Source organism: Colius striatus, chromosome 2 (assembly GCF_028858725.1).
Source record: "Colius striatus isolate bColStr4 chromosome 2, bColStr4.1.hap1, whole genome shotgun sequence".
Taxonomy (NCBI): Eukaryota; Metazoa; Chordata; class Aves; order Coliiformes; family Coliidae; genus Colius; species Colius striatus.
Genome location: NC_084760.1, coordinates 40,994,306 through 41,003,958, shown reverse-complemented (window position 1 = coordinate 41,003,958; position 9,653 = coordinate 40,994,306).

The window sequence follows — 9,653 nt, the reverse complement described above, 5'->3', positions numbered from 1 at the left end:
GGACACTGAACAAGCAAAGTTAGAATGGTTTAACAAAACTTATGCAAATAACAGGGAAGTTTGTCGCTGAAATAATGGTGGGTTACAAACTAAAGTACGTATCTCCAACTCAAAACACAGAGGAAAGTTATTTCCTGTCACAGAATGGACAAAACTGCTCCAAACTGGAAATTTGGAGGCTCTCCTTGCTGAGGAGGCACTGAGTGTTTTGGAGAGAAGAGAGGGAGAGGATTTTTTGTGATTGAAGCTGGTAAAAAGTTAGGAGCTGTGAATAAGGACCTTAGGAAGTAACAATCATGTTCCTTCTACTTAAAACACTTTCTTCAAGACCCACTGACTACCAGCTTCTCTTTGCTTCAGAGCACTGCTCTGACAAATGGAGGTCGGTCGAGCAGTTGATCATTTTACAGTGGATGAATTAGGCTGTGTAACTTTTAGAGCATAGTAATTAGTAACCTTGTGCCCTGTTATGAGTCACGTTAAGTCACACATTCATGTTGGATCTCAGAGCAGGGAGACGTGTGCAAACAAGGCCAGTGGAAGAATCCTTTTGTGCTTAATATGATTGTGAACTGATAAGGGTTCAGTCAGCTGAACTGTTCTAAAATGGATTAAAAAAGCCTACTGAGGCAATATATTACAAAAAGGTAGCAAAATATAAACATTCTTTATGGGGAAAAAATTATTTTGGTCTTTAATACTAGTTTGAGTTCTCCATGGAAGAGGTTCTGCTTCTTTTCTGCAAATGCCTAACTGATCCATAACTCTACATAAGCCAAAGCATCCTCATTTCTACTACCTGTTAAGGTATATTATTGCCCTTAGAAAGACTCTGGCCATCTCAACCAAGTATTACTTCTTCTAATACTATTCCAAAATTGAGTGCCTGAGTTAACAGTTAATTGTCTTAACTAAGTAGTGTTATGTCGATATTGTCTAAGCTATTTCAATAATACAATAAATATGGAGTATTCTTGAGTCAGTGTTAAACGTTATTTTTATCATCTCCTTTGATTTGAGAAAAATGGAAAAGCAAAATCTTGTCTAATGTACTGGAAAAGGGGAAAAAAAAAAGGTATCCTTTCTCCTTTTATTCATTTATAATGAAGATAGCAGGAGTCTATGTAGGGGAATGATGGATGTGGAGTGACTTGTGATTTTCTCCTTCCTCAGGCTGCTACCAATGTGTTTAATAATTAGATATAGTAAGAAATACATATTTGAATCCATGTTTTACATCTAGGGAAATGAAATACAGCAAGAAGTTGCTACACTTTCTAGCAATCAAAAGACAAAAGTGTTACTAATGGCTGGAGGATCCTTGTTTTCAAATTCAGAAGAAATTCTTCCATCGAAGGAAATTTTTAAAGGTGCTATTTTATTTTCATTTTTTTATTTGCAAAAGAGAGAGTCCACATGAAGTGTGAACTATTAAAGCAGCCATGATTCAAACAGACAGTTCCTTTCTTCAAACCCAGCAATCATTGCCTTTGGGTTTAATGTCATTAATGTACAACCCCAAGGCTAATCTCTGTTGACAAATGTGTTTGATTTCTTTCTTGAACTGACAGTATGAAGTAGAGAAATATATGACACAACCACACAGAGAGCAACCAATTACTGTTTCATATTCTTTGGAATTTTTCTATTTAATCCTTTTTGGTATCCATTACCTGATTTTGGTATGTGTGGTTTTTTTCTGTACTGTTTACATCAATACTTACTTGGCACATGGGCTTTTTTTAATAAATGGATATAGTTACACTATATAGACCCTAAAAAAGAGGAATGAGGAATCTAAAAAATTATTTACTTTATTTCTCTTCCCCTAGCTCTTCTGAAACCATTTCTACTAGGTGCCAATCCAAGCTTGGTGGGTTTTTTCCTACTTTCTAGGGTGAACCTCTTTTGTTGAAATGTTAGCCCCATCCCTTTCTTGTTCTTTCTAACATAGGCAGGAAGCAAAATTCAGAGTAAATAACTTAAAAAAAACCCCACATATTTTCATTTGATTTTTTTTCTCTTTTTTTTCTGCATTTCTTCTTATTCTGTTACCTTTTTGCTAGACTCTTAAGTGAATATATTTCTCATTTGAAACATGGAATCTTCACACACTTACGAGGCTACCAAGAAAAATATGTGATACCAACCCCAATGAAGTCTGTCAGTCTACCAACCTAAATAGGTGAGTATATAGCTTTTTGAATTGGTCAGCTTTTCAGAATTGCAAATAAATACAAACAAATAAACAGTTTTATCACGAGCAGTGGAATTGATGAAGCTTCATTTTTCTATATCCTTCATTCATTTATGTGTATATTACCTTTTCCCTCTAAAACAATTGTGCTGTATTCTTTCCATGTCTCTTAATCTTCAGAGATTTGGAAAAAGAAATATTGTACACAGAAATATTAGTGTTTCAGCTGTTTAAAGCACTAAAGAAAGGTTGATGCCCTCAGAAGCCTCCATCAATGGCACAGGTCATGGTTCTGCCTCCTCCAGCTGTGATTCTGCATCTCTTTTACTGATGTTCTCATTGATTTTTCAAAACATTGAAAGAGATATAATTAGAGATTTCTACTCATTTCTGTTTTGGAGGGAATTAATAAGTTCAAAGGTTATTGGGAAAACTTTGGCAGTGTAGTCTTCATTTCTTTAGGAAACCAAGAAACAAGTCAAATGCTTAATTTTCATTCAATTTTCCCAATTAATGTATATTTTCCAGGATAAAAATAATAGTACTTAGGAAGTTTTACTAAAAAAAAAGTATTTTCAAATTTTAAAGAAAATTGCGTTCTTTCCATATTTCTTTGTTTAACCTATTTCTTCTTTTGAATGATTCCATGATGAAAGTGTTATTTTCTGTTTATTTTTCTCATGCTTAAAGATAAAGGTTTATAGATATTTAAATTTTGATGTTTAGTATTTTATCAGCTAATGTTAGGTGAGTTGAATCTTATTAGCCTGAGTGTGTAATTATCTTGGTAGTTCATAGGATTAAGTCTAAGAGTCTGCTCAGTCATACACGATGGGCTGTTGCACTTTTCTTGACTGTCTATTACAACTGTACCTCTTCTTGGGAGACTGAGGACTGCTGACTGAAAGAAGTCTCATTTCCCAAGACAGGACTTTTTTGAAGTGAGACATACACAGATGGCCTGATTGAACTGTCAGTGAGTGGCCTAGTTAAAGGTTGTCTTTGGCAAGTTCTTCAGACTCAGAGGACAGAATTAGTGGCTTGATTGATCACACAGTTTTTGTGTGCCTTAGTAAGAGAAAAATACTCCTACATGCATGCAAGTTTAAAGAGACGTTGCTTACATTTGCACTGGAGGTTGGTGCAAGCTGTTTGGGAGGGATGTGAATCAGACAAGTTAGAATTAGGGCTAATTTTAAACCTAGTTCTCCAGTCGTAGAAAAACCTGGCATTTTTAAGAGAGCAAATCACTTGATTAGTCTCAGCTATGCATTTTATAGCAAGATGAAACGGTCTTTGGCAATAGTGAGACCCAAGCTATCTGTTTCTTTGCAGTAACTGGTGTGAGCTTGATGTAGATGGATCAAATCTCATCAGGCATCTCAAAGTGACTGAGAGATTTTTGGACAACACATCTGAGAAATATTGTTCTACGTGCCAGGAAGAAAGGAACCGAGAGTCAAGAAACTGAGTAGGGCTTAGAGTAAGAGAAAAGGTCAAAGGTTATCTGTAGCAGGATGAGGACAACGGCAGAAAACAAGAGAAGAGATGGACTTTGAGAAATTCTCTGTAGCTAGATACAGAACGTGGTCTCTGAAGGTTCAGTTGCTGTTGGAGCAGTGGAGGTGGCCATTTTGCACTATGCTGTAGAAGCTCATATACCCATTGTGGTGAGTTGACCCTGACTGGATGCCAAGTGTCCTCCAAAGCTGCTCTGTCACTTACCCACCTCAATCAGACAAGGGAGAGAAAATATGAAAGGCTTGTGGGTCAAGATAAGAACAAGGAGATCACTCAGCAATTCGTGTCATGGACAAAACAGACTTGACTTGTGGAAATTACTTTATTACCAGTCAAGTCATAGTAGGATATTGAGAAATAAAACCTGAATCTTAAAACACGCCCCCCCACTCCTCTCTTCTTCTGGAATCAACTTTTTATCTACCCTCTCCTCCCAAGTAGTACAGAGGTATGGGGAATGAGGATTTTGATCAGTTCATCACATGTTTTCTCTGCCACTCGTTCATCCTCATGAGAAGTACTACTCACACTCTTCCCCTGCTAAAGCATGGGGTCCTTTCTACAGGAGATAATCCTTCATGAACTTCTCCAGCATGAATCCTTCCCATGGTCTACAGTTCTTCTCAAATTCCTCTAGTGTGGCTCTTCAGGAATAAACTGCTCCAGTGTGCATCCCCCATGGGCCCACAGGTCCTGCCATGTGCCTGCTGCAGTGTGGGCTTCCCACAGGGCCACAGCCTCCTTTGGGCATTCACCTGTTCCGGTGTGGGCCCCTCCCCAGGCTGCAGGTGGATCTCTGCTCCCCTGTGGCCTCCATGGGCTACAAGGGCAGGGCCTCACCATGAGCTGCTCCATGGGCTGCAGGGGAATCTCTGCTCCAGGCCTGGAGCACCTCCTCACCTCCTTCACTGACCTTGGGGTCTGCAGAGTTGTTTCTTTCACATTCTCACTCACCTCTCCAGCTGTAATTGCTACTGCATGGTGTTTTTTTATCCCCTGCTCAAATCTGTTATCCCAGAGGCACTGCCACTGTCACTGATCGGTCCCTCATGAAGCCGGCTGCCATTGGCTCTGTCAGACATAGGTGAAGCTTCCAGTAGCTTCTCACAGAGGCCACCCCTGTAGCCCCTCCACTATGAAAACTTTGCCATGTAAACCCAATACATCCATACAAAGATTTCTTTTCACACAGAAAAGATTCCAATTCTCTTGAGGATCACATGGTAAGAAGGAGGAGTTTCTTTCTTGAGGAGGTAGAAGAAAAGCAAAATACTTTACTTTCCCATCTGATTCATATGTTCAAAAGGACTGGCACTGCAAGCAGCTACCGACACTGTGTAGAGGGAGAGAGCTGTGCCTTGATGAACAAAACACACTGGAATTTTCATGCTTCCATTTGCCTTGAAACTTCTCAAGAACTTGCAGGTGACTAATTCATACCATGCCAGCAGGGAAGACCTGGTCATGTGCACAGTTGCTCCACTTGAAAAATTCTGTGCCAGCATTAGTATTTAAAATATCATTCCAAATATTACTAGTAGATACAATATAGTCAATGACTCAGTTAACATGCTTTGGCAGCTAGAAGGTGAGGCCCCAAGAGAGGATGGCATCCACCGCCACTGAGCATTTCAATGCCTTAAGCTTTGCACTGGCATTGTATTGATTCTTTCTGTCACATATCATAATGTATGACTTGGAGTTTTGCACAGCTTTGCCTTCTAATGACTTCTGGCATCTATTTCTTGATGAGTATGAGTGTCATAGGAGTAATTTGGGTGGACACATCCTGATGGATGAGTTTCTTATACTCAGATTTCCCTCTTTCAAGCTGTTGTGTGCAGTCAAACTAAAACTGCATAAGCAAGTTACTTACATTTTGTCTCAGTTGATGAGTGTGATGTTAAGCATCAAGCTATGATTATTTTTATAACTGTGTGAATGAACATGCTGAACATTTAAGACAATCTGCACCTGGCCCATGACTATGTTTACTTTGGGCTGATGCTACCTGTTGCACCAAGAACACTTTGTAGTTGTGCAAATTATACAGGTAACATGCTGCTCTATTGTGCTTCATGTTGTTTCTTGAAACGATCTGTTACAGTGCTGTGGTGTACCAATAACTGAAGTACTACCTTTCTGATGAGTTGTTGTGGTTTTTGGATTTTTTTTGCTTTTATATCAAACCAATAAGTTGTTAAAAGGCTAGAAGGACTAGAGGACTTTCCCCCCTCTACTTCTTTTTTCTCTTCTACATTTTTTTTCTAAAAAAAAAAGTCCCAGTCAAATATTCAGTTTTATGTTCTTGAAGGCATGTTCACTATTGACTTCCACTTCCCTCTTTATCACACTCTTGACATCAAAGATATATACCACCTGGATTCATCCTGTTGCAGATACACAATTATTTTAGTTAACAACTTATCATCACAATAAGTAATCGAGCACTTGTTAATCACTTGTTGATCACCTAGTAATAGTTCAATCAATTAGCTAAGCACTTGCAAATAACTCAAACACCTATTGATTAGGTAAGTATTCATTTGAATCACATAAGGATCAAACTGCAAGAGTTACACACCACACCAAATAGGGACCTGTTACCTTAGCTAGGAGACCCTGGTAAATATATTTGTTAGATTACCTTAGCTGTTACCTTAACTACAAGACCCTGGTATATGTATTGTTAGGTTACCTTGGCTGTTACCTTAGCTGTTACTAAAACAAAGGGACTGATATCTTTTTTTTGACCAATCACTGTGATTTTGGAAATTTTGTGTTGGTTGGGAACCAATTAAGGTGAAGGGCAAAACTGATAGATGGACATTTTATGCATGCTTTTGTTGGCAGATGTGATTCTTTTGTTTGAGCTGTATAAAAACCCTGAGAATGGTAACTAACCACAAAGCACATATGGAGGAGCTATTGCCCGTGTTTTCCCAGCACTGCATAATAAAGAAGTGCCTGCTTATCTGCATTGCCGTGTAGATAAGTTCTTCGTGATTGTGGATCCCTCAACAATCCAAGCTTGGGAAGACCAGCAGACTCTTGGTTATCTTTGGCCACTGGAACATTTTCCAAACTGTGGCTTTTTTTTCCCCTAGAGTTCCTGAAAAATGTTCCACAACTTGAATCTTAAAAGTTTCACTTCTTCACTAAGCCATGCTAGTTCATCAAAGAGTTCCACAGCATTTACATTGGTAACACATCCTGAGCCTGGCCTGGTGCAGTCAAAACCTTATTATGGAACTTGTACCCATATGCAAGAATTGATTGCTAGTCCAATTAAAATAAGGCAAGAGCTGTTACTAGCCCTGTTAAAATGACACCTGTGTATTGATAATCCAAATTGTCTCATTATAATAAATGTGTGACATTCCTGTGGGTGCTGGTCAAGGACTATCATGGCAAGATCTCAGTGCTGGAAGTTGCCAGCATCATTGTTGATGCAATAATTTCTTCTGATACTCTTCGGTTTTGTGGTTTGCTTGGGGATGTTGTTATATTGTTTATTACTGAGCTTCTTTCCCAACAATCTATGATCCTATACTGCTAGGATTTTTGCTGGTTCTTTGCTTGACTTTTGCCATATACAATATGACTAAACCTTACTAAATGTTAACAATTCTGATTTTAAAGCTACTAAACAAGAGCTAGTTAAAAAAAACCAACCATCTGAACATTTTCTTTTGCTGGAGGCTAGCCACATGGCTACTTTGCTGCTAGTCAAGACCAGTTAAGATGAGGGCTAAGAGGAGAACTTGATATCAGTGGTTTGTTACTAACAATAACAACATTATATCACCAACATAACCAGAAATAAACTGCTGCCTTTCATGAGCTGTTTGCTATGCTTAATGCAATTGAGGAAAGGAAAGTCTTTCCTGGCGATGTGGTGTGCCCCAGAAGGACTTCAATATATACTTTATATCTACTGGTGTTTGACTCCACAGCCAATGTAATAATCTTCCTTAAAAAATGATGTTATAGGTGAGAAGTATCAGTGGGAGCTCTGAAAGTCCAGTTCGTTGGTTAGTGATTTGAAGAACTATGCTCCTGTTGCCTCCCGGTGCCAAAGACTCTCTGTGATGCTATGAATTACACCCATCTTCCCCTTTTCCTCCTTTTCCCCCAGTCTTTGCCCTTTCCAAGTCCTAACCATCTTATGTTATACACCTCTCTAACCCTCACTAAGTGCTAGTTTACTACTGTTTTTCATGTTGATGCGAAAAAGTGGAGGTGAGGAAAAGAGGGACACCACGTAGCATCTGGTTTTGGGATTTAGCACCTACAGAGCAGCTGCTTATTTTGGTCTCCTCTTGAGACTTGTAGGGGAACAGTTCAGGAGTAGTTGAGACGGGGAAGGAGCTGAAGCTTCTGGAGCTTTGCATCTCAAGAGCTTTCCTATTGTCTACAGCTGTTTTAGCATACACTGACAGTTTGGAAGACTGACAGTTTGCAAGACTGAAAATTTTACCTAGAGTGATTTTTCTATTTAGAAAACCATGTGCTTGTCATCTTTCTTTGCCCTGATTCTTCACCCTGTAAATAAAACATGGTGTTAAAGATGAGCATTTTCTGCAAAGCAGCTTCAAGTCAATTGAGCATGAAGCACTGTGTTCCTGCTAATTCTGTAGTGATCTGTCCTGAGGTCACTTGCCACGCAAGGGTTTTGATGGTGTAGCCTGGATTTTGGGTCAGGGTCAGTAACTGTAGAAAGTTACTTTCTGGAATTTCACGATTCCTTCCTTTATATGCTGTGCTTATGGGGTGAAGGATTTGTGTGTGTACTAAGGAAGGCTGTAGTCTAGGTGGACTAACTGAGGTCAGTCTGTAACCCAAAATTGTGTATTCCTAATCCCTTCATTAGGAAAAGAGAAAAATATGCTGTTTTTTTATTTAACAATCAGAGAGTGATATCCAGTCTTAAAGTAAAACTTTGCCCTGCCACAGAAGAATCTTCATATTTCTGAAGACATTTTGCTTCCTCTTACATTCTTTTACCATTGTAGGATACAATCCTTTTTTTTAAATTTTACTTGTAGAATACAATCCTTTCACCTCCCAGTAAGTATAGAAAGGCACATATTAAATAAGTGATGATCTTTTTTTAAAATGAAGACAAAAATGTTTCATGGTCTGTATTAATCTTTGAAATTAAAATAACGTGTGGTGTTCTTTATTAAAAACTTCCAGTGAATTCTGTGGCCTCTCAATTCTTAGCCCCTGGCAGAAAGGTGACAAGATTAGTATCTGGCAACAAAGCAACTAAAAATCATAGAATCACAGAATGGTAGGGGTTGGAAAGGACTTTTAGAGATCATCTAGTCCAACCCCCCTGCAGAAGCAGGTTCAGCTAGATCAGGTTGCATAGGAATGTGTCCAGGCAGATCTTGAAGACCTCCTCCAAGGAAGGAGACTCCACAACCCCTCTGGGCAGCCTGTGCCAGGGCTCCCTCACCCTTACAGTGAAATAGTTTTTTCTTATGTTTAAATGGGACTTTTTGTGTTCCAGCTTTATCCCATTACTCCTTGTCCTCTTGTTAGATAGAATAGAAAAAGGGATGCCCAAACCTCCTGACACCCACCATTTATAAACTTGTAAATATTAATAAGATCCTCTCTCAGTGTCCTCTTCTCTAGACTAAATAGCCTGCAGCCTTTCCTCATAACATAAAACGTTCCCTGCAATATTCTTTCCACATCTAGGATTGGATTAATTTTACTGTGTTATCTAGGAAAGTACTTCTTGACCAGGCAAGTAGTGAAACCAGATTGATTCAGTGGGAAGGAGCAATATAGACTCAGGAATCTGTCTTAGTGAAGGAAAAACTAGGAACAGTTCCTGTATTGCATCTCTCAAAACTTTTTTTCAGACTTTAAATTTTATTTTGCTGCAGTGGGGAATGACAGTCAGGTCTTCAGTTAATGT